The sequence below is a fragment of the Triturus cristatus genome, chromosome 12 (assembly GCF_964204655.1).
Source record: "Triturus cristatus chromosome 12, aTriCri1.1, whole genome shotgun sequence".
Classification (NCBI taxonomy): Eukaryota; Metazoa; Chordata; class Amphibia; order Caudata; family Salamandridae; genus Triturus; species Triturus cristatus.
Genome location: NC_140595.1, coordinates 827,024,219 through 827,048,140, shown reverse-complemented (window position 1 = coordinate 827,048,140; position 23,922 = coordinate 827,024,219). Strand labels below are relative to the sequence as shown.

The 23,922-nt window shown below is 49.6% G+C and overlaps 1 protein-coding gene across 1 annotated transcript in view; it reads right to left on the bottom strand.

The window, feature by feature from the left end:
* The window catches only part of TSC22D4 (TSC22 domain family member 4), a 451,830-nt gene that overhangs the window by 46,636 nt on the left and 381,272 nt on the right, over nucleotides 1–23,922 (bottom strand). The window lies entirely within an intron of this gene.

Below are 23,922 nucleotides of genomic sequence, written 5' to 3'. Positions count from 1 at the left end.
CGAGGCCTTTGACGGTTGTTTGGCGGCCCTCTTTTCCACCCCTAACTATTTTCTCTACTGAGGAGGGAAGTTTATCCCGAAACCCGAGCCATGTCTTGGGCGATATTTTAAAACCCGGGACATGTATCGGGTCTAGAGATCATCAGTTCAACAAGTACTTACTTGCACCCACTGGGGTGAACCACTCAAGAACTTCTTGTTAGAGATCATCAGTTCAACAAGTACTGACTTGCACCCACTGGGGTGAACCACTCAAGAACTCCATGTACCAGCTTCCCCAGGGGCGACCCGGAGGAGGGGCTAGCGGAGTGCGGTCCATTGCGATTGTTTCTACAAATATGGCTCCCTTGAGCTTTGAGCTGACGAGCTCCTGGACGACGCACCTGCGTGCCTGTGCGGGCAACGAGGCCTTTGACGGTTGTTTGGCGGCCCTCTTTTCCACCCCTAACTATTTTCTCTACTGAGGAGGGAAGTTTATCCCGAAACCCGAGCCATGTCTTGGGCGATATTTTAAAACCCGGGACATGTATCGGGTCTAGAGATCATCAGTTCAACAAGTACTTACTTGCACCCACTGGGGTGAACCACTCAAGAACTTCATGTTAGAGATCATCAGTTCAACAAGTACTGACTTGCACCCACTGGGGTGAACCACTCAAGAACTCCATGTACCAGCTTCCCCAGGGGCGACCCGGAGGAGGGGCTAGCGGAGTGCGGTCCATTGCGATTGTTTCTACAAATATGGCTCCCTTGAGCTTTGAGCTGACGAGCTCCTGGACGACGCACCTGCGTGCCTGTGCGGGCAACGAGGCCTTTGACGGTTGTTTGGCGGCCCTCTTTTCCACCCCTAACTATTTTCTCTACTGAGGAGGGAAGTTTATCCCGAAACCCGAGCCATGTCTTGGGCGATATTTTAAAACCCGGGACATGTATCGGGTCTAGAGATCATCAGTTCAACAAGTACTTACTTGCACCCACTGGGGTGAACCACTCAAGAACTTCATGTTAGAGATCATCAGTTCAACAAGTACTGACTTGCACCCACTGGGGTGAACCACTCAAGAACTCCATGTACCAGCTTCCCCAGGGGCGACCCGGAGGAGGGGCTAGCGGAGTGCGGTCCATTGCGATTGTTTCTACAAATATGGCTCCCTTGAGCTTTGAGCTGACGAGCTCCTGGACGACGCACCTGCGTGCCTGTGCGGGCAACGAGGCCTTTGACGGTTGTTTGGCGGCCCTCTTTTCCACCCCTAACTATTTTCTCTACTGAGGAGGGAAGTTTATCCCGAAACCCGAGCCATGTCTTGGGCGATATTTTAAAACCCGGGACATGTATCGGGTCTAGAGATCATCAGTTCAACAAGTACTTACTTGCACCCACTGGGGTGAACCACTCAAGAACTTCATGTTAGAGATCATCAGTTCAACAAGTACTGACTTGCACCCACTGGGGTGAACCACTCAAGAACTCCATGTACCAGCTTCCCCAGGGGCGACCCGGAGGAGGGGCTAGCGGAGTGCGGTCCATTGCGATTGTTTCTACAAATATGGCTCCCTTGAGCTTTGAGCTGACGAGCTCCTGGACGACGCACCTGCGTGCCTGTGCGGGCAACGAGGCCTTTGACGGTTGTTTGGCGGCCCTCTTTTCCACCCCTAACTATTTTCTCTACTGAGGAGGGAAGTTTATCCCGAAACCCGAGCCATGTCTTGGGCGATATTTTAAAACCCGGGACATGTATCGGGTCTAGAGATCATCAGTTCAACAAGTACTTACTTGCACCCACTGGGGTGAACCACTCAAGAACTTCATGTTAGAGATCATCAGTTCAACAAGTACTGACTTGCACCCACTGGGGTGAACCACTCAAGAACTCCATGTACCAGCTTCCCCAGGGGCGACCCGGAGGAGGGGCTAGCGGAGTGCGGTCCATTGCGATTGTTTCTACAAATATGGCTCCCTTGAGCTTTGAGCTGACGAGCTCCTGGACGACGCACCTGCGTGCCTGTGCGGGCAACGAGGCCTTTGACGGTTGTTTGGCGGCCCTCTTTTCCACCCCTAACTATTTTCTCTACTGAGGAGGGAAGTTTATCCCGAAACCCGAGCCATGTCTTGGGCGATATTTTAAAACCCGGGACATGTATCGGGTCTAGAGATCATCAGTTCAACAAGTACTTACTTGCACCCACTGGGGTGAACCACTCAAGAACTTCATGTTAGAGATCATCAGTTCAACAAGTACTGACTTGCACCCACTGGGGTGAACCACTCAAGAACTCCATGTACCAGCTTCCCCAGGGGCGACCCGGAGGAGGGGCTAGCGGAGTGCGGTCCATTGCGATTGTTTCTGCAGTCCAGAGGATGGTACAACCTCTCTTACCAGGTACAGGGGTCAGTAGGGCAGTCCTTGTTTGATCTTTTCGCTTGTCTTTATATAAGGTTCTGGGTGAAATATGTATGTCCAGAAAGTGACCTGAGGGGATGATGCGGTCACTAGCCAATGGGCTACCAGGATCCCTCCTGCCATGTAAAGACTTCCAGCTATGTGTGGCATCTAGCAAACCCAGATTGCACTAGTCTGCCCCCTCCCAAGATACCTGAACCCTTACTTGGATGTTAGGAGCTTTGTATCCCACCCTAGAGGTGTGGCTACTTGTGAACTACACGCCTGCGGGAAAACTGGTTTGGTCACCTCCCCTCTCTGTACCCACTGCCAGCTTGCCTAGCTGAACAAAGGGGCTGCCCGTCAGGAGTGTGATCACTATATGTCCACCAAAGGTGGTATCGCTTTTGAAGCTCGACTATTGGGCCTAATCCTGAGTGGCTTCCTGTAAGGGGGAGGTAACACCTCCCTCTGTAGCAGACTGCAATGGTTCCTGAGCCTGGGGACATTCACACTACTCCCCAGGAGGCCAGAGGGCTGTCTGGTGGCCAGAAAACATGCAAGGCCACTGGACAAACTGGGCTAGAGAGTGCAACTTTCTAAAAGTTGCCTTTCCTTGAAAGTGACATTAAATTCGACTTGGGTATCAAGTTGGGTTTAATGGCACAATAAATCTGATACCTTAAAGTACCCATTTTAGTCATTCCTTTCACAAGTCACCCAGGTTGAGGGGTCTGCCGGTAACTCTCGGCCTGATTACGATCTTGGCGGATGGGATACTCCGTCACAAAAGTGACGGATATCCCGTCCATCAAATTACAATTTCATTATATCCTATGGAACTTGTAGTACGGCGGACGTGATATCCGTCACGTTTGTGACAGAGTATCCCATCCACCAAGATTGTAATCAGGCCATCTGTGTAAGCGGATGGAGCTACAAACTTTTGAACAGCAAAAACAACAATTTGGAAGTTTTGCTGTAAGGACATATTAAAAGTACATGTCCTTAATAATATACAGCTCCCTACTTTAGGGCTCCATAGGCCTTCCTCAGGGGAGTCTTACATAAATTGTTAAGGGAAGTAGGGGGCGTTGCCGTTGGTTTAAGTGGCAAAGTTGAACTAACAGTTTTAAATCAGATCTTCCAGGCTACAGTGGCAGGCTGGGAGCCAATCTGTACTTTGTCACACACACAAAGGGTGGCACAACCAGTGCTGCAGCCCTGGGGGGACACTCTGTCTTACATGCCCCGGGTACCCTCGATATCATATACTAGGGACTTATAAGTAAGTCAGCTTATGCCCATTGGAGGTAGCCAATTCAACATACACTTTGCAAGGGGTTAGAACACCGGCACTGAGGCCTGGTTAGCAGGCCCCCCAGTGCACTCTCGGAGTCAAAAAACCAGCAGTATCAGTCCAAACTTTTAGGGTGATCATAAAAAACAGAGGGATCTCTTTATAGTAGGCTTTCAGTAAGTCAATGCACCAGGAACCTGACAGTCCTTAGGACTCCAGCCCCCAGTGCCTTTACCTCCCGTTCTTCAGTTAGTTTAGTTTTACCTTTCTGTGCTTCAGTTGAATGTATGATGTTATAACGCATACATTTACAACGCAGTTTTTACATTGCAACATCCTTTACAATGCATTCTTTTACATTGCATCCCATTACATCGCATTTTCAGAAACTACCTTTACAACGCATTCCATTACATCGCATTATACCTTTGCAACGCATACCATTACAATGCATACCATTACATTGCATTTAAGGTAAGTGTTGGATAGTGTAGGGGTAACAATTACTATTGTAACTCCAGTGAGTGCAACAGTAGGGTAAGTGCTGGATAGTGTAGGGGTAAAAATTACGATTCCCACTCCAGTGAGTGCAACAGTAGGGTAAGTGTTGGATAGTGTAAGGGTAAAAATTACTATTCTAACTCCAATGAGTGCAACAGTAGGGTACGTGTTGAATAGTGTAGGGGTAAAATTACTATTGTAACTCCAGTGAGTGCAACAGTAGGGTAAGTGTTGGATAGTGTAAGGGTACTATGCATTGTAATGGTATGCATTGTAATGACTTGCGATGTAATGCCTGCGTTATAGTGACATGCGTTGTAATGACATGAGTTGTAGTGACATGTGATGTAATGGCTGCGTTGTAATGACATGCGATGTAAAGGATGTTGCGATGTAATGACTTCTATGTAAAGGTAGTGCGATGTAATGACTGCGTTGTAAAGGTTGTTACTCGCTTCAGTCTGCCTGCTCGTGCAACTTCCCTCAGCTGCCATCTTCCTATGCTTGCTTTTCCTTCATATCTCATACTTGTGTTTTTGGGCTTCACCACTTTTGTCTTCTGTGTGCTTGCAATGGTATTCACTGTAGCTCTTTGTTCTCTGTTTATTTAGATTTGCTGTAATAATTTGTGTTTCTTTCTTACTATTGCTTGTCTTGTTATTGCTTTTCTTCAGATGTTGGCTGCTGGTTTTTCTAGGATTCTTCACTGTGTGTGGTCTCTCTCTCTCTCTGGATGCCCTCCTTGTTGACAGAATGGTGGTATCTGGTCTCAGTAAGAAGTCACCAAGGACGTTGGAGACTGGTCTCAAGAAGCAGTCACTGTGGACATTGGTGTCTAGTCTCAGGAAGCAGTCACTGTGGACATTGGTGTCTAGTCTCAGGAAGCAGTCACTGTGGGTGGTAGTGTCTGGTCTCATGAAGCAGTCACTGTGGGTGGTTGTGCCTGGTCTCAGGAAGCAGTCACTGTGGGTGGTTGAGCCTGGTCTCAAGAAGCAGTCACTGTGGACATTGGTGTCTAGTCTCAGGAAGCAGTCACTGTGGGTGGTAGTGTCTGGTCTCATGAAGCAGTCACTGTGGGTGGTTGTGCCTGGTCTCAGGAAGCAGTCACTGTGGGTGGTTGAGCCTGGTCTCAAGAAGCAGTCACTGTGGACATTGGTGTCTAGTCTCAGGAAGCAGTCACTGTGGACATTGGTGTCTAGTCTCAGGAAGCAGTCACTGTGGGTGGTAGTGTCTGGTCTCATGAAGCAGTCACTGTGGGTGGTTGTGCCTGGTCTCATGAAGCAGTCACTGTGGGTGGTTGTGCCTGGTCTCAAGAAGCAGTCACTGTGGACATTGGTGTCTAGTCTCAGGAAGCAGTCACTGTGGACAGTGGTGTCTGGTCTCAGGAAGCAGTCACTGTGGACAGTGGTGTCTGGTTTCAGGAAGCATGTCACTGTGGGTGGTAGTGTCTGGTCTCAGGAAGAAGTCACTGTGGATGGTAGTGTCTGGTCTCAGTGAGCAGTCGCGGATGATGATGGAGACAGGTTTTAAGAAGCAGTCACTGTAAGTGGAGGCACCTGGTCTCAGGAAGCAGTCACTGTGGACAGTGGGGCCTTGTCTCATGAAGCAGGCACTGTGGGTGGCTGTGTCTGGTCTCAGGAAGCAGTCTCTGTAGGTGGTTGTACCTGGTCTCAGTAAGCAGTCACTGTGGGTGGTTAAGCATGGTCTCAGTAAGCAGTCACTGTGGGTGATTGAGCCTGGTCTCAGGAAGCAGTCACTGTGGGTGGTTGAGCCTGGTCTCAGTAAGCAGTCACCAAGGACGTTGGAGACTGGTCTCAAGAGGCAGTCACTGTGGACAGTGGTGTCTGGTCTCAGGAAGCAGTCACTGTGGGTGGTTGAGCCTGGTCTCAGAAGCAGTCACTGTGGACAGTGGTGTCTGGTCTCAGGAAGCATGTCACTGTGGGTGGTAGTGTCTGGTCTCAGGAAGAAGTCACTGTGGATGGTAGTGTCTGTTCTCAGTGAGCAGTCACGGATGATGATGGAGACAGGTTTTAAGATGCAGTCACTGTAAGTGGAGGCACCTGTTCTCAGGAAGCAGTCACTGTGGACGGTGGTGCCTTGTCTCAGTAAGCAGCCACTGTGGGTGGTTGAGCCTGTTCTCAGTAAGCAGTCACTGTGGGTGGTTGAGCCTGGGCTCAGTAAGCAGCCACTATGGGTGGTTGAGCCTGGTCTCAATAAGCAGTCACTGTGGGTGGTTATGCCTGGTCTCAGTAAGCAGTCACTGTAGATGGTGGTGCCTGGTCTCAGTAAGCAGTCATTGTGGGTGGTTGTGCCTGTTCTCAGTAAGCAGTCACTGAGGGTGGTGGTATCTGGTCTCAGTAAGCAGTCACTGTGGATGGTGGTGCCTGGTTTAAGCAGTCACTGTGGGTGGTTGAGCCTGGTCTCAGGAAGCAGTCACTGTGGGTGGTTGTGCCTGGTCTCAGGAAGCAGTCACTGCAGGTGGTGGTGCCTGGTCTCAGGAAGCATTCACTGTGGTTGGCTGTGCCTGGTCTTAGGAAGCAGTCACTGTAGGTGGTGGTGCCTGGTCTCAGTAAGGAGTCACGGAGGGTGGTATCTGGTCTCAGGAAGCAGTCACTGTGGACGGTGGTGCCTGGTCTCAGTACGTAGTCACTGAGGGTGGTGGTGTCTAGTCTCTTAAGCAGTCACTGTGGGAAGTTGTGCTTGGTCTCAGTAAGCAGTCATTGTGGGTGGTTGTGCCTGTTCTCAGTAAGCAGTCACTGAGGGTGGCATCTGGTCTCAGGAAGCAGTCACTGTGGGTGGTGGTGCCTGGTCTCGTAAGCAGTCACTGTGGGTGGTTGAGCCTGGTCTCAGGAAGCAGTCACTGTGGTGGTTGTGCCTGGTCTCAGTAAGCAGTCACTGTAGGTTGTGGTATCTTGTCTCAGGAAGACGTCACCGTAGGTGGTGGTGCCTAGTCTCAGTAAGCAGTCACTGTGGGTGGTTGTGCCTGGTCTCAGGAAGCAGTCACCAAGGACGGGGGAGTGAGGTCTCAAGAAGCAGTCACTGTGGGTGGGTGTACCTGGTCTCAGGAAGCAGTCACTGTGGGTGGTTGAGCCTGGTCTCAGTAAGCAGCCACTATGGGTGGTTGAGCCTGGTCTCAGGAAGCAGTCACTGTGGGAAGTTGTGCTTGGACTCAATAAGCAGTCACTGTGGGTGGTTATGCCTGGTCTCAGTAAGCAGTCACTGTAGATGGTGGTGCCTGGTCTCTGTAAGCAGTCATTGTGGGTGGTTGTGCCTGTTCTCAGTAAGAAGTCACAGAGGGTGGTTGTATCTGGTCTCACTAAGCAGTCACTGTGGATGGTGGTGCCTGGTTTAAGCAGTCACTGTGGGTGGTTGAGCCTGGCCTCAGGAAGCAGTCACTGTGGGTGGTTGTGCCTGGTTTCAGGAAGCAGTCACTGCAGGTGACTGCTCTCAGGAAGCATTCACTGTGGTTGGCTGTGCATGGTCTTAGGAAGCAGTCACTGTAGGTGGTGGTGCCTGATCTCAGTAAGGAGTCACTGAGGGTGGTATCTGGGGAAGTTTATCCCGAAACCCGAGCCATGTCTTGGGCGATATTTTAAAACCCGGGACATGTATCGGGTCTAGAGATCATCAGTTCAACAAGTACTTACTTGCACCCACTGGGGTGAACCACTCAAGAACTTCATGTTAGAGATCATCAGTTCAACAAGTACTGACTTGCACCCACTGGGGTGAACCACTCAAGAACTCCATGTACCAGCTTCCCCAGGGGCGACCCGGAGGAGGGGCTAGCGGAGTGCGGTCCATTGCGATTGTTTCTGCAGTCCAGAGGATGGTACAACCTCTCTTACCAGGTACAGGGGTCAGTAGGGCAGTCCTTGTTTGATCTTTTCGCTTGTCTTTATATAAGGTTCTGGGTGAAATATGTATGTCCAGAAAGTGACCTGAGGGGATGATGCGGTCACTAGCCAATGGGCTACCAGGATCCCTCCTGCCATGTAAAGACTTCCAGCTATGTGTGGCATCTAGCAAACCCAGATTGCACTAGTCTGCCCCCTCCCAAGATACCTGAACCCTTACTTGGATGTTAGGAGCTTTGTATCCCACCCTAGAGGTGTGGCTACTTGTGAACTACACGCCTGCGGGAAAACTGGTTTGGTCACCTCCCCTCTCTGTACCCACTGCCAGCTTGCCTAGCTGAACAAAGGGGCTGCCCGTCAGGAGTGTGATCACTATATGTCCACCAAAGGTGGTATCGCTTTTGAAGCTCGACTATTGGGCCTAATCCTGAGTGGCTTCCTGTAAGGGGGAGGTAACACCTCCCTCTGTAGCAGACTGCAATGGTTCCTGAGCCTGGGGACATTCACACTACTCCCCAGGAGGCCAGAGGGCTGTCTGGTGGCCAGAAAACATGCAAGGCCACTGGACAAACTGGGCTAGAGAGTGCAACTTTCTAAAAGTTGCCTTTCCTTGAAAGTGACATTAAATTCGACTTGGGTATCAAGTTGGGTTTAATGGCACAATAAATCTGATACCTTAAAGTACCCATTTTAGTCATTCCTTTCACAAGTCACCCAGGTTGAGGGGTCTGCCGGTAACTCTCGGCCTGATTACGATCTTGGCGGATGGGATACTCCGTCACAAAAGTGACGGATATCCCGTCCATCAAATTACAATTTCATTATATCCTATGGAACTTGTAGTACGGCGGACGTGATATCCGTCACGTTTGTGACAGAGTATCCCATCCACCAAGATTGTAATCAGGCCATCTGTGTAAGCGGATGGAGCTACAAACTTTTGAACAGCAAAAACAACAATTTGGAAGTTTTGCTGTAAGGACATATTAAAAGTACATGTCCTTAATAATATACAGCTCCCTACTTTAGGGCTCCATAGGCCTTCCTCAGGGGAGTCTTACATAAATTGTTAAGGGAAGTAGGGGGCGTTGCCGTTGGTTTAAGTGGCAAAGTTGAACTAACAGTTTTAAATCAGATCTTCCAGGCTACAGTGGCAGGCTGGGAGCCAATCTGTACTTTGTCACACACACAAAGGGTGGCACAACCAGTGCTGCAGCCCTGGGGGGACACTCTGTCTTACATGCCCCGGGTACCCTCGATATCATATACTAGGGACTTATAAGTAAGTCAGCTTATGCCCATTGGAGGTAGCCAATTCAACATACACTTTGCAAGGGGTTAGAACACCGGCACTGAGGCCTGGTTAGCAGGCCCCCCAGTGCACTCTCGGAGTCAAAAAACCAGCAGTATCAGTCCAAACTTTTAGGGTGATCATAAAAAACAGAGGGATCTCTTTATAGTAGGCTTTCAGTAAGTCAATGCACCAGGAACCTGACAGTCCTTAGGACTCCAGCCCCCAGTGCCTTTACCTCCCGTTCTTCAGTTAGTTTAGTTTTACCTTTCTGTGCTTCAGTTGAATGTATGATGTTATAACGCATACATTTACAACGCAGTTTTTACATTGCAACATCCTTTACAATGCATTCTTTTACATTGCATCCCATTACATCGCATTTTCAGAAACTACCTTTACAACGCATTCCATTACATCGCATTATACCTTTGCAACGCATACCATTACAATGCATACCATTACATTGCATTTAAGGTAAGTGTTGGATAGTGTAGGGGTAACAATTACTATTGTAACTCCAGTGAGTGCAACAGTAGGGTAAGTGCTGGATAGTGTAGGGGTAAAAATTACGATTCCCACTCCAGTGAGTGCAACAGTAGGGTAAGTGTTGGATAGTGTAAGGGTAAAAATTACTATTCTAACTCCAATGAGTGCAACAGTAGGGTACGTGTTGGATAGTGTAGGGGTAAAATTACTATTGTAACTCCAGTGAGTGCAACAGTAGGGTAAGTGTTGGATAGTGTAAGGGTACTATGCATTGTAATGGTATGCATTGTAATGACTTGCGATGTAATGCCTGCGTTATAGTGACATGCGTTGTAATGACATGAGTTGTAGTGACATGTGATGTAATGGCTGCGTTGTAATGACATGCGATGTAAAGGATGTTGCGATGTAATGACTTCTATGTAAAGGTAGTGCGATGTAATGACTGCGTTGTAAAGGTTGTTACTCGCTTCAGTCTGCCTGCTCGTGCAACTTCCCTCAGCTGCCATCTTCCTATGCTTGCTTTTCCTTCATATCTCATACTTGTGTTTTTGGGCTTCACCACTTTTGTCTTCTGTGTGCTTGCAATGGTATTCACTGTAGCTCTTTGTTCTCTGTTTATTTAGATTTGCTGTAATAATTTGTGTTTCTTTCTTACTATTGCTTGTCTTGTTATTGCTTTTCTTCAGATGTTGGCTGCTGGTTTTTCTAGGATTCTTCACTGTGTGTGGTCTCTCTCTCTCTCTGGATGCCCTCCTTGTTGACAGAATGGTGGTATCTGGTCTCAGTAAGAAGTCACCAAGGACGTTGGAGACTGGTCTCAAGAAGCAGTCACTGTGGACATTGGTGTCTAGTCTCAGGAAGCAGTCACTGTGGACATTGGTGTCTAGTCTCAGGAAGCAGTCACTGTGGGTGGTAGTGTCTGGTCTCATGAAGCAGTCACTGTGGGTGGTTGTGCCTGGTCTCAGGAAGCAGTCACTGTGGGTGGTTGAGCCTGGTCTCAAGAAGCAGTCACTGTGGACATTGGTGTCTAGTCTCAGGAAGCAGTCACTGTGGGTGGTAGTGTCTGGTCTCATGAAGCAGTCACTGTGGGTGGTTGTGCCTGGTCTCAGGAAGCAGTCACTGTGGGTGGTTGTGCCTGGTCTCAGGAAGCAGTCACTGTGGGTGGTTGTGCCTGGTCCCATGAAGCAGTCACTGTGGGTGGTTGTGCCTGGTCTCAAGAAGCAGTCACTGTGGACATTGGTGTCTAGTCTCAGGAAGCAGTCACTGTGGACAGTGGTGTCTGGTCTCAGGAAGCAGTCACTGTGGACAGTGGTATCTGGTCTCAGGAAGCAGTCACTGTGGACAGTGGTGTCTGGTTTCAGGAAGCATGTCACTGTGGGTGGTAGTGTCTGGTCTCAGGAAGAAGTCACTGTGGATGGTAGTGTCTGGTCTCAGTGAGCAGTCGCGGATGATGATGGAGACAGGTTTTAAGAAGCAGTCACTGTAAGTGGAGGCACCTGGTCTCAGGAAGCAGTCACTGTGGACAGTGGGGCCTTGTCTCATGAAGCAGGCACTGTGGGTGGCTGTGTCTGGTCTCAGGAAGCAGTCTCTGTAGGTGGTTGTACCTGGTCTCAGTAAGCAGTCACTGTGGGTGGTTAAGCATGGTCTCAGTAAGCAGTCACTGTGGGTGATTGAGCCTGGTCTCAGGAAGCAGTCACTGTGGGTGGTTGAGCCTGGTCTCAGTAAGCAGTCACCAAGGACGTTGGAGACTGGTCTCAAGAGGCAGTCACTGTGGACAGTGGTGTCTGGTCTCAGGAAGCAGTCACTGTGGGTGGTTGAGCCTGGTCTCAGAAGCAGTCACTGTGGACAGTGGTGTCTGGTCTCAGGAAGCATGTCACTGTGGGTGGTAGTGTCTGGTCTCAGGAAGAAGTCACTGTGGATGGTAGTGTCTGTTCTCAGTGAGCAGTCACGGATGATGATGGAGACAGGTTTTAAGATGCAGTCACTGTAAGTGGAGGCACCTGTTCTCAGGAAGCAGTCACTGTGGACGGTGGTGCCTTGTCTCAGTAAGCAGCCACTGTGGGTGGTTGAGCCTGTTCTCAGTAAGCAGTCACTGTGGGTGGTTGAGCCTGGTCTCAGTAAGCAGCCACTATGGGTGGTTGAGCCTGGTCTCAATAAGCAGTCACTGTGGGTGGTTATGCCTGGTCTCAGTAAGCAGTCACTGTAGATGGTGGTGCCTGGTCTCAGTAAGCAGTCATTGTGGGTGGTTGTGCCTGTTCTCAGTAAGCAGTCACTGAGGGTGGTGGTATCTGGTCTCAGTAAGCAGTCACTGTGGATGGTGGTGCCTGGTTTAAGCAGTCACTGTGGGTGGTTGAGCCTGGTCTCAGGAAGCAGTCACTGTGGGTGGTTGTGCCTGGTCTCAGGAAGCAGTCACTGCAGGTGGTGGTGCCTGGTCTCAGGAAGCATTCACTGTGGTTGGCTGTGCCTGGTCTTAGGAAGCAGTCACTGTAGGTGGTGGTGCCTGGTCTCAGTAAGGAGTCACGGAGGGTGGTATCTGGTCTCAGGAAGCAGTCACTGTGGACGGTGGTGCCTGGTCTCAGTACGTAGTCACTGAGGGTGGTGGTGTCTAGTCTCTTAAGCAGTCACTGTGGGAAGTTGTGCTTGGTCTCAGTAAGCAGTCATTGTGGGTGGTTGTGCCTGTTCTCAGTAAGCAGTCACTGAGGGTGGCATCTGGTCTCAGGAAGCAGTCACTGTGGGTGGTGGTGCCTGGTCTCGTAAGCAGTCACTGTGGGTGGTTGAGCCTGGTCTCAGGAAGCAGTCACTGTGGTGGTTGTGCCTGGTCTCAGTAAGCAGTCACTGTAGGTTGTGGTATCTTGTCTCAGGAAGACGTCACCGTAGGTGGTGGTGCCTAGTCTCAGTAAGCAGTCACTGTGGGTGGTTGTGCCTGGTCTCAGGAAGCAGTCACCAAGGACGGGGGAGTGAGGTCTCAAGAAGCAGTCACTGTGGGTGGGTGTACCTGGTCTCAGGAAGCAGTCACTGTGGGTGGTTGAGCCTGGTCTCAGTAAGCAGCCACTATGGGTGGTTGAGCCTGGTCTCAGGAAGCAGTCACTGTGGGAAGTTGTGCTTGGACTCAATAAGCAGTCACTGTGGGTGGTTATGCCTGGTCTCAGTAAGCAGTCACTGTAGATGGTGGTGCCTGGTCTCTGTAAGCAGTCATTGTGGGTGGTTGTGCCTGTTCTCAGTAAGAAGTCACAGAGGGTGGTTGTATCTGGTCTCACTAAGCAGTCACTGTGGATGGTGGTGCCTGGTTTAAGCAGTCACTGTGGGTGGTTGAGCCTGGCCTCAGGAAGCAGTCACTGTGGGTGGTTGTGCCTGGTTTCAGGAAGCAGTCACTGCAGGTGACTGCTCTCAGGAAGCATTCACTGTGGTTGGCTGTGCATGGTCTTAGGAAGCAGTCACTGTAGGTGGTGGTGCCTGATCTCAGTAAGGAGTCACTGAGGGTGGTATCTGGTCTCAGGAAGCAGTCACTGTGGACGGTGGTGCCTGGTCTCAGTAAGCAGTCACTGAGGGTGGTGGTGCCTGGTCTCAGTAAGCAGTCATTGTGGGTGGTTGTGCCTGTTCTCAGTAAGCAGTCACTGAGGGTGGTATCTGGTCTCAGGAAGCAGTCACTGTGGGTGGTGGTGCCTGGTCTCGTAAGCAGTCACTGTGGTGGTTGTGCCTGGTCTCAGTAAGCAGTCACTGTAGGTTGTGGTATCTTGTCTCAGGAAGACGTCACCGTAGGTGGTGGTGCCTGGTCTCAGTAAGCAGTCACTATGGGTGGTTGTGCCTGGTCTCAGGAAGCAGTCAACAAGGACGGTGGAGTAAGGTCTCAAGAAGCAGTCACTGTGGGTGGGTGTACCTGGTCTCAGGAAGCAGTCACTGTGGGTGGTTCTGTCTGGTCTCTTAAGCAGTCGCTGAGGGTGGTATCTGGTCTCAGGAAGCAGTCACTGTGGGTAGTTATGCCTGGTCTCATAAGCAGTCACTGTGGGTGGTTAAGCCTGGTTTCTTAAGCAGTCACTGAGGGTGGTTGAGCCTGGTCTCAAGAAGCTGTCACTGTGGGTGGTTGTGCCTGGTCTCAAGAAGCAGTCACTGTAGGTGGTGGTGCCTGGTCTCAGTAAGCAGTCACTGAGGGTGGTATCTGGTCTCAGAAAGCAGTCTCTGTGGACGGTGGTGCCTGGTTTCTTAAGCAGTCACTGTAGGTGGTGGTGCCTGGTCTCAGTAAGCAGTAACTGTGGGTGGACGTGTCTGGTCTCAGGAAGCAGTGACTGTAGGTGGTGGTGCCTGGTCTCAGTAAGGAGTCACTGAGGGTGGTAACTGGTCTCAGGAAGCAGTCACTATGGACGGTGGTGCCTGGTCTCTTAAGCAGTCACTGTGGGTGGTTGAGCCTGGTCTCAGTAAGCAGTCACTGAGGGTGGTGGTATCTGGTCTCAGTAAGCATTCACTGTGGGTGGTTGAGCCTGGTCTCAGTAAGCAGTCACTGAGGGTGGTGGTATCTGGTCTCAGTAAGCAGTCACTGTGGGTGGTTGAGCCTGGTCTCAGTAAGCAGTCACTGTGGATGGTGGTGCCTGGTTTAAGCAGTCACTGTGGGTGGTTGAGCCTGGTCTCAGGAAGCAGTCACTGCAGGTGATGGTGCCTGGTCTCAGGAAGCAGTCACTGCAGGTGATGGTGCCTGGTCTCAGGAAGCATTCACTGTGGTTGGCTGTGCCTGGTCTTAGGAAGCAGTCACTGTAGGTGGTGGTGCCTGGTCTCAGTAAGGAGTCACGGAGGGTGGTATCTGGTCTCAGGAAGCAGTCACTGTGGGTAGTTATGCATGGTCTCAGTAAGCAGTCACTGAGGGTGGTGGTGTCTGACCTCTTAAGCAGTCACTGTGGGTGGTTGTGCCTGGTCTCTGTTAGACCTGGCACCTTGGTGTGAGTCTCCCTTCCACTTTTTGTCACTGTGCCTCATGTGTTTTGCTGGTGTTAGCTGCTCAGGGCACTGTGCCACTGCCAACCAGTGCCACAGTGCAAGTGCTCCTTATTTAAAAAGTATATGTTGGTTGGATTCCATGATTGGCTTATTTGGTTTACTGTCAGACCCCAGTAAAGTGCACCAGGAGTGCCCAGGGCTTGTAAATGCAAATGCCGCTGGTGGGCTTGCAGCACTGGTTGTGCCACCCACAGACGCGGCCTGGTAAAATATGTCTGCAGTCACTGTAGGTGGTGGTGCCTGGTCTCTGTAAGCAGTCATTGTGGGTGGTTGTGCCTGTTCTCAGAAAGCAGTCACTGAGGGTGGTATCTGGTCTCAGGAAGCAGTCACTGTAGGTGGTGGTGCCTGGTCTCAGTAAGGAATCACTGAGGGTGGTAACTGGTCTCAGGAAGCAGTCACTGTGGACGGTGGTGCCTGGTCTCTTAAGCAGTCACTGTGGGTGGTTGAGCCTAGTCTCAGGAAGCAGTCACTGTGGGTGGTGGTGTCTGGTCTCAGGAAGCAGTCACTGTGGGTGGTGGTGTCTGGTCTCAGGAAGCAGTGTGTAACGCCCTGAACGTCTCAGGATCGTTTAACAGACACGACAATGAGGACGCAACCACTTGTGAAGGGTTAGTTCTTTTAATGAAGGCAAATAAAATACAAAGAACAAACAAAAGTTATAGTCACTGGAATCCTCCAGGCTAAGTACGTTACCAGCCCACAGCACGGATGGTCCTAACCGTCCTCTGCATATACGCCGATCCCGGCGTATGCCAACAGAGGGCAGAAATGAAATGGCCGACAATGCCAATCGGTAGGCTGTGAGGGGCACGAAGAGTGTTGGGGAGAATCGAGGAGTCAGGGAAACACCCAGCCGGGGTCTCTACCTGAAGGGAGCAGCCGCTCAACCTCTTCCTCAGACTGCACCGGGACGCGGAGTCACCTCCTGGTGATGCGTCACCGATACCCCAATCACAAGCAAGAAGACTGAACCGAGAGCAGCCGCTCGATCGATCCTGTGGACTTCCGAGTCTGTAACGCGGCAAACACCTCCTGGTGTGCGTTACAGCTGGCAGTCCCTGTGTCTCTGGTCGGGCTGGGAGTTACGACTCCAACCAGCAAAAGCGCCACTGCGCTTGGACTCAGCCGAGTCAAAAAGCGAAGCTCAATGGTTGACCGGTAGAGCTTCCGGGTCCTTCACAGGTGACGATGGGGCAAGACACGGCCCAGGGAGTAACGACTCGACCTACCTCCGTTCTTGCCTTACTGGAGCACCACTCCGGAACACTGCTCTTCACGAAGCAGGTACGTCGGTGTAAACACAATATCCGACAGCCTTGTACCTCCCGGTTCCTCCCTTTATAGGGCGTGTTTTCCTTGAGTTATGTAACAGCTCTCCTGTTTACATAAGGGCGTGTTTCCCTTGAGTTATGTAACAGCTCTCCTGTTTACATAAGGGCGTGTTTCCCTTGAGTTATGTAACAGCTCTCCTGTTTTCATAAGGGCGTGTTTCCCTTGAGTTATGTAACAGCTCTCCTGTTTACATAAGGGCGTGTTTCCCTTGTATGACAGGAATTCTTGACACAGTGACTGTAGGTGGTGGTGCCCGGTCTCAGTAAGGAGTCACTGAGGGTGGTAACTGGTCTCAGGAAGCTGTGGGTGGTGGTGTCTGGTCTCAGTAGAAAAAAACACAAAAGTCCCTAGTCACAAATAGGAGGTTTGGGTAACAAGGCTCTATATGTATGAGGTTGCCTCAATATGGATCATGTGCTGAAAAAAAGCCCACTGAGTACAGCAAAACAATATATCAAGTATCATTAAACACATCAGTATGCAAAAATATCAATGAGGTACATAGAGGAAAAAAACAGTATACAGATGTTGAATTTATTTTATAAAAACATGAAAAGATACACAGTTAAAAACATCTCATCTGAGAAGTTACAATATTTATAAACTTCATATATTTGCACTTTAAAATAAATAACAAGAAAACTTAAAACAGTCGACGCGGCGTTTCGGTGAGACGTAACTTCTTCACCTTCTTCAGGACAAAGTTTTCTTAAAAATTGGTCTATTCTGAATTCATACAGATCAAGGCTTTTTGTAAATTTAAGTCACTTGATTTTAATGGAAGGCTGAAGCTCATCTGTAGATATTCCAAATGGAAAGGATAACCTTTAACTTAGTACATAGTTCTCCGGGTTCGTTCGTTAGAGCCACCGAGAGTATAAATTAGAATTCAAGGTTATTGGAAAATAGCCAATTGGTAACTGAATCATACATAACCAACAGATTGCACCGTGGGTTTCAGCTTTACTTTTGCGGTATTGTCATTTTCAACATTGGCGATACACTTAGGGGCAGTTTAAAATAAAATCAGATAAAAAAACGATCGGACTCCCTGCTCTAACGAACTTCTTCCGGGTCAGGATACACTGTGTCTGGTCTCAGGAAGCAGTCACTATGGGTGTTTGTGCCTGGTGTCAGTAAGCAGTCACTGTTCTGCTGCTCCTAGATGCATGTGAACCCTTCTTATGTGCATGGTTGTCTTGTGCTCCTTGCCACTGACCAGTAGAGTGAGACACTGGAATGACACCTGCTTCAAATCTTTGAGACTCTACTCTTGCCACCCTACTGCAGGATTAGTAGTAACCCTGTCCCCTTTTCTGGTATTCTCTTTGGTTGCCCCCTTCCTGCGTCTACAGGGCTTTCTCCCTTGGCCATCGCTTGGCACTACAAACCTGGGTTATTTACCCACTCACACATGCGCCACCACGTGCTCTTGTGATGTACTCCCTTTGAAGGATGTGTACAAGCTCTGTATCTGTGAGTCTGGTTGGCTGCCCCGCTGCCAGGGGGCCTCATCCAGAAAACATCTGAAAACTCAAATAATCTTTTTCTCTGTCTAGTCTTCAACTCAGGTCGTCACCTGGACACAAATCTGACATACTGCCCCACCAGGAGGTGTGTGGACCTCTCTGGACTGCACCTCTCTGCTGAGAGGCTGTCACTGCGGTATTGTCCACACCATGTGGTGTGTGGACCTCTCTGGGCTGCACCCCACTGATGTGCTGTTACTGCGGTATTCTCCCCACCATGGGGTGTACAGAACTCTCTAGACTGCACCTCTCTGCTGAGGGACTGTCACTGCTGTATTCTCTCCACCATGGGGTGTATGGAACTCCCTGGAATGAACCTCTCTGCTAAGGGACTGTCACTGCGGTTATCTCTCCACCATTGGCTGTGTGGAACTCTCTGGAATGCACCTCTTTACTGACTTAGGGGCTGTCACTGCGGTATTCTCTCAACCATGGGGTGGGTGGCCTCTCTGGACCGCGCGTCTCTGTGCTGAGGGGCTGTCACTGTGGTATTCTCTCCACCATGGGGTGTATGGAACTCTCTAGAATGCACCTCTTTGCTAAGGGTCCCAAACCGGGTGGAGGTGCCCTTGTCCATCTATGCCTCCCCCCACACGAGGATGTGCCCCCGTCATCGCAGATGTGGGGTCAGACCTCCTCGTCGCTAATGTAACGTAATGGGCCCTAGGCACACAAACTAGATAAACTGACTACAGGGACACACAGTTATGGTGAGGATATATACAGGCTATGCCGAGTATAAATGTTCCAGCATGAATTACAAGGTGAATAGAAGGTAAGCCGAACCCGGCTTTGATTCTGTGAAGGGCAATCAATTCCGGGTATAACAAAGTGAACTAGGTCTATAGCTGGTTAAGCACCAAGCATGTGCACTCTGGAACTCAGGGCATGTGACCGGTTGCTTCAGTTAAGCAAAAACTTCCCCGCCCTGATAGCCATAGCAGCTAGGCTGGTTGTGGAAGCTGTCATCTAACAAGTGTGCTGCTGTCCCAAAAGTTGGGGAAACAAGGTGTTAATGCACAAAAAGGCTACAATGTATTAACATCTGGAATGTCCACTATTCAGGAAAAGGCAGGTATAAGTTACTAGAACGCAGTGTGCATCCAAATCTGAAGGGAGCAGCAGAATTTTCACTGCTGGTGAGGTACACGGTTATCAGTTTGAACGTTCATTTTGGGAATAATCATGTATGGGGGTAAACAAGGGCTTAGTCAACCCTAAATGTAAGGCACATTTTGCACGCTGTGCACAATGGATTAAATCAGACATAACCATGGTTATGAACAGCAGTTGTCTTGCATTCTCGTTTGGGTAAGAATTCTGGCCAGTGTGGTACCCCTATACAGGAGGAGGCCAGCTGGCAGAGATAAGGGTATTGTGTTGGCAACAAACAATAACTTGTTCACAAATACACTATTGGCCTAGGAGGCGAACTCCAATACGTTTTCCAGCGTATTCTGAAATCAGTGACTGGGTGGTGATGGGTAACGTACAACCCGGCAACACCTAACAAATAGGTCCGTATTGGAACAGTGCAACATAGGGATTTCACCCTGAAATGCAGGTAAAGTAGAGAGCAGTTGTTTCAATTCCGGGCAGGCCATCGAACATGCCTATGGATGGGTTTAGAAAGCTGTGGTTAAAACAGAGGACAGTAGTTCCCATTTTAAGTGGAGGCCATCAAACTCGCCTACTGTGGGGTAAATAAGCCATGCAAAAGCCCACCAAGCAGGAGGGCTTGATTCAAAAGCAAATAGCGGGCTTGGTAAAGAAGGCGTGGTCTCTTGAGTGCATACACCGCAAGGTTCCCCCCACAGGAACGGGGAACACCAGCGGACTGTTAACCTGTCAGAGGTAGATGGGAATTGTCCAGCTAGAAGGACTGGTACCCAAATGTTGCAGGAGGTTATGGAGCCTGCCATGGTGTGGGGGAGGGGGTCAGAAATGACGGTGGCCACACCCAGGGCTTTGGCGGAGTTACAGAGCGATCCGGAGGCTGATTGGTACGAGGGGTACCCTTTCAGGAGCACAATAAGGGTGCATTATGCCAAAATCCCAGGAGTCCTTACAGGAAAACCCTGGTTGGAAGCGACGGCGCTCTGCTAGTCTTTCGAGCGGTTGTAAGCCTGAGCAACTGGGGGCTTGCCTGGTTACGCTCTGCCCCTAAGAAGGCGTGAGTAAAAGGTATGGACTGGTGGTCTAAGATATGTAAAAGGATAACCCCCACATAAAAGGTAGCACCGATTGGATTGGCCATGGTGCAGTTTGGCTCATCAGGTGAGCAGGGCAGCTTAGGTTAGTCACTGCTGCCTGCCCTTGGATCGCCCGTACGTTAACCCACCAAGTTGGCATACTCCTTGTATGTAATAAACCTGCAGCAAACTTTCTCCCCAAAAATCTTGTGTTGACTGTTTATTTTGCGCAGCGCCACTAATTACTGTTGAGCGGGGGGTTGCCGATATCGGCACTCTGCGGCTGCACGCGGCGCACGCAGTGGCCTACTTAAGAGGGTGGCCCCTATTGTTGCTTCAGGCACCTCACCGCCCCTTGTCGCTGGGACCGCCTTCCTGAGGATTACCCCCACCCCTTGTGCCTAGCGCCTCTAAGGCATCATTTCCGGTGTGTGGTGGGCCTTGGACAGGTATTTAGACCTGCCCCCACCCACTGGCCACCCTCTTTGTCCCCCGCTGGACACGCTGTCACCCTCCCAACCGCTTACCCTGCGTGCCGGCGTGATGGAGTCCCCCCCCTTGTGCCTGACCCCTCTATGGCATCATTTCCACTGCGCAGTCGGCTGGGGACAGGTATTTAGACCTGCCCCCACCCACTGGCCACCCTCTAGTCCTTCAGCAGCAAATTTTCTCCAACAAAATCTTGTGTGGACTGTTTATTTTGCGCAGCGTGACTAATTACTGTTGAGCAGGTGGGTTGCCGATATCGGTACTATGATGACAGGGACACACAGTTATGGTGGGTGTAACTGGCCCAGGGCACGAGCGCCCCGCCCCTTTTATTTGCAGGGTCGGTGACGCCTATGCTGGATGGGTGGGTGGGTGTTAGCATGGCCCCTAGGAATATAGCATGCTACAACACATGCAAATACATCGCGTTCCGTAACAATGCGGTTGTTACAATGACCACGTTGTTACAATGCAATGCCATTACTACGCAAGTTACTACATCGACTTGCAGTAGATGACGCTGTAACATTAGGAAAGTATCATTTACTATTCCAACTCCAGCCTACGCAACAGTAGGGAAGGTGTTGGAATAGTAAATTATATTATTCCTTATGTCAGAGCGCCATCTACTCAAAGTCGATGATATGACTTTTGTAGTAATGGCATTACGTTGTAACAACGCGGTCGTGTTGTAAAGGCATCGCGGTCTAATGACCGCAATGTAAAGGTTGTTTCCCGGCCCCCTAGGGAGGGGGTGCTGCATGACATCTTGCAGGACACTACAGGTGCCTTCTCTAGCGCCTCAAAGCCTCTGTATGACGCTAGTGCCTCTGAGTGCAGGCCCCTGGAAGTGGGGATTGCTGTGAGCGGGGATCCAGGCTGCTTCAATGGCCCTCTTGCTCCCGGGGGCAGAGGGGCTCGGCCTCTAAGGGGGCACAGGAATCGCCTCGACAGGAGTTTGATGGAAAATACATCCCATAGAGGTGGTGAGGAATTCTGGCCGAGATTAAGGCCTTCTTTTTAATTCCAATGGGGGGGGGGGGGGGTGACGATCGTCCATGGAAACCCCACAAATCTGTGGTGTTTTACCCAGAGAGTTCAACTGCTGAAAGCAGTTAAAATACTGGGGCAAAGTGGAGAATTACCAGGTGAATCAGGCCTGGAAGTACCAGTGCACCCGGTAAAACCTTGTTTATCAAGTGATTCTAAAGGTTAAACTCAAAATCCTCATTAAATCTGAGCCCCCCCGGCCCCCAAAGTTAACAAAACCCCTGGTGGCATTAGCTCCTTACATGCAAAATTAACACCCGACCCCATATACACACATATCGGGGACCTGCACAGTGAGCTCTGACGTCTGATAACCGGAAAACTATGGGACTGGAAGTGAACCTACTGAAATGTAAAAGAGTCTCTCACTTTGTTCTTCCTCTTCAAAGGCATTAATAATCACCAGACCAGTGGTCGTTCTAATACAGGCAGATTCTTGTGCAACACTGACACCAAGTGGCGGCTATCGGTCATGACAGTAGAACACACAGATAACACGGAATACAGACTACAAGCTATGGCAAAGACAAGAAAGAGGCAGGGCTTTAAGTGGAATGAAAAAACGTGTGTGTGGGGGGAGTCTCACAAAGGGGCGTGCCATTGTAATTAAGGGCGTGGCTTAAAAACACATAAGCTAAAAATCTGTGCTTAGCATAGTATGCTGCCCGACTTGTATCTTGCTGTTTCTGTCATTGCACCCAGATATATGATACAACAAGTAATATAATACCTACAGCAAGTCAGGACTATTGGCTTTGTCAATGGAAGATAAATAAGCAGCAACTATGGATTGTATATAATATTGAAAAAGCTTCCACTTAAAGCCCTGGTGACACCACCACAATGTTGCTGCTCCTTAGTTTCAAAAAGAGAAGGGAAATCCAGAGAGAAAATAAGCCTTTAAAGGATTTCCCGTCCCATACAACGCTCACCTGGAATGACATCATGCCGTAACTCCTCCACTAGTGAGAAGTGAGCAGTGTGAGCACACGCATACCGATGTGGCTGCTGTCACTGCAGTCCGGAAAAAAACGGACCGCCAGTGCCAGGGCACAAAACAGAGCCCAATAGAGACCCGTTTCGAGCCCCCCCCTTTAAAAACTGCTGGTGCTCAGCACCGGTGAGACCAGGCCTACTTGAAGCCCTGCCCCAGGCCCTTCTAAAACAAACAGCTAGACGCAGAGCTGATGACGTGATTGCTGCGTCATGCGAGTTCCAATCCCTTTGCCACCTCCTGGGGTAAGCCCTGGCTGCTTGTTTCGAGGCCCCCTTAAAAAACACTGCCAGTGCTCAGCACTGGTGAGACCCGGCCGACTTAAAGCCCCGACAATAGGTCTGGGTTAATGCATGCGATGTGACATGGCATGCATTAACCCAGACAAATGAAACAGACAAAAGGCTGTTTACACTGTCTACATTGAGAGCTCCCTTGCCTTCAATTAAGTCCTGTTTTTGTTTTCTATGTCAATAAAGGTTGGGTAACAAGAGGGTATCCTGGCTTTATGTTTTGACTTCACCCTCAGCCTGCATTTGAATAATTTATTAACTCATATTGTAAGCAGTTCTGTTCTCCCTCCCACTTTGCTGACTAAGTGATTACCCATCTGCCCATATCTGGCTGTAACTGTTCCTGAGAAGTACATATAATAATGTCACAGTGGAGCGCATTCACAAAGTATAGAGGAGCAGAAAATTATCAAAGTAGACATCCTCTCCTTCGGGGAGAGGATGTGGTCAGTCGGCTAGACTGCTGACTTTGGTGCTGGAAACCAGGGTTCGAGCCTCGGGTCGCGTCCGCTTCCTGTTATTCTGGGCAAATCACTTTATCTCCCCGTGCCTGAATGTGTAATGTAAAAACGGTGCTCGTGTAAAGCGCTCCAATACCTTTGGGTCGAGTTTGCGCTATATAAATATGCAAAAATAAAATAAATAATTATAACAACACCGATTAGCTCATTCCAACAATGGTTATGATTTAATTGCATCACAGGGATTGAAATGAATCAAATATATAGAATAGAATGTATTTAACATTTATACAATTATAAGAAGCAGGTGCACACAATGTGAGGTGACAAGTGCATAGCAGGGATAAGTGCAGGTGATGTGCAAAGGGAAGGTAGTGAGCAACAATACATCAACAGTCAGTGATGACGACCTATCCTGCCAGATGTCTGGCATACACATGAATGTTAAATCATAACAAAAAGATGCAGATACATATTCTCGGTCATCTGGGTTTGACCCAAAAAGTTTTTTAAAAAACCGACGTTTCGACCCCTATATGAACCAGCCGACTCAGCGCCTTGAAAATGGGGTCTTCATCAGGACCAAGGTAGGGGGAGGTTGATGCATATATGCACTACCTTCCCTTTGCACATCACCTGCACTTAGCCCTGCTTTGTACATTGTGTGCACCTGCTTCTTATAATTGTATAAATGTGGAATGTGGAATGAGCTAATCGGTGTTGTTATAATTTGTTTACTTTGATCATTTGCTGCTCCTCTATACATTGTGAATG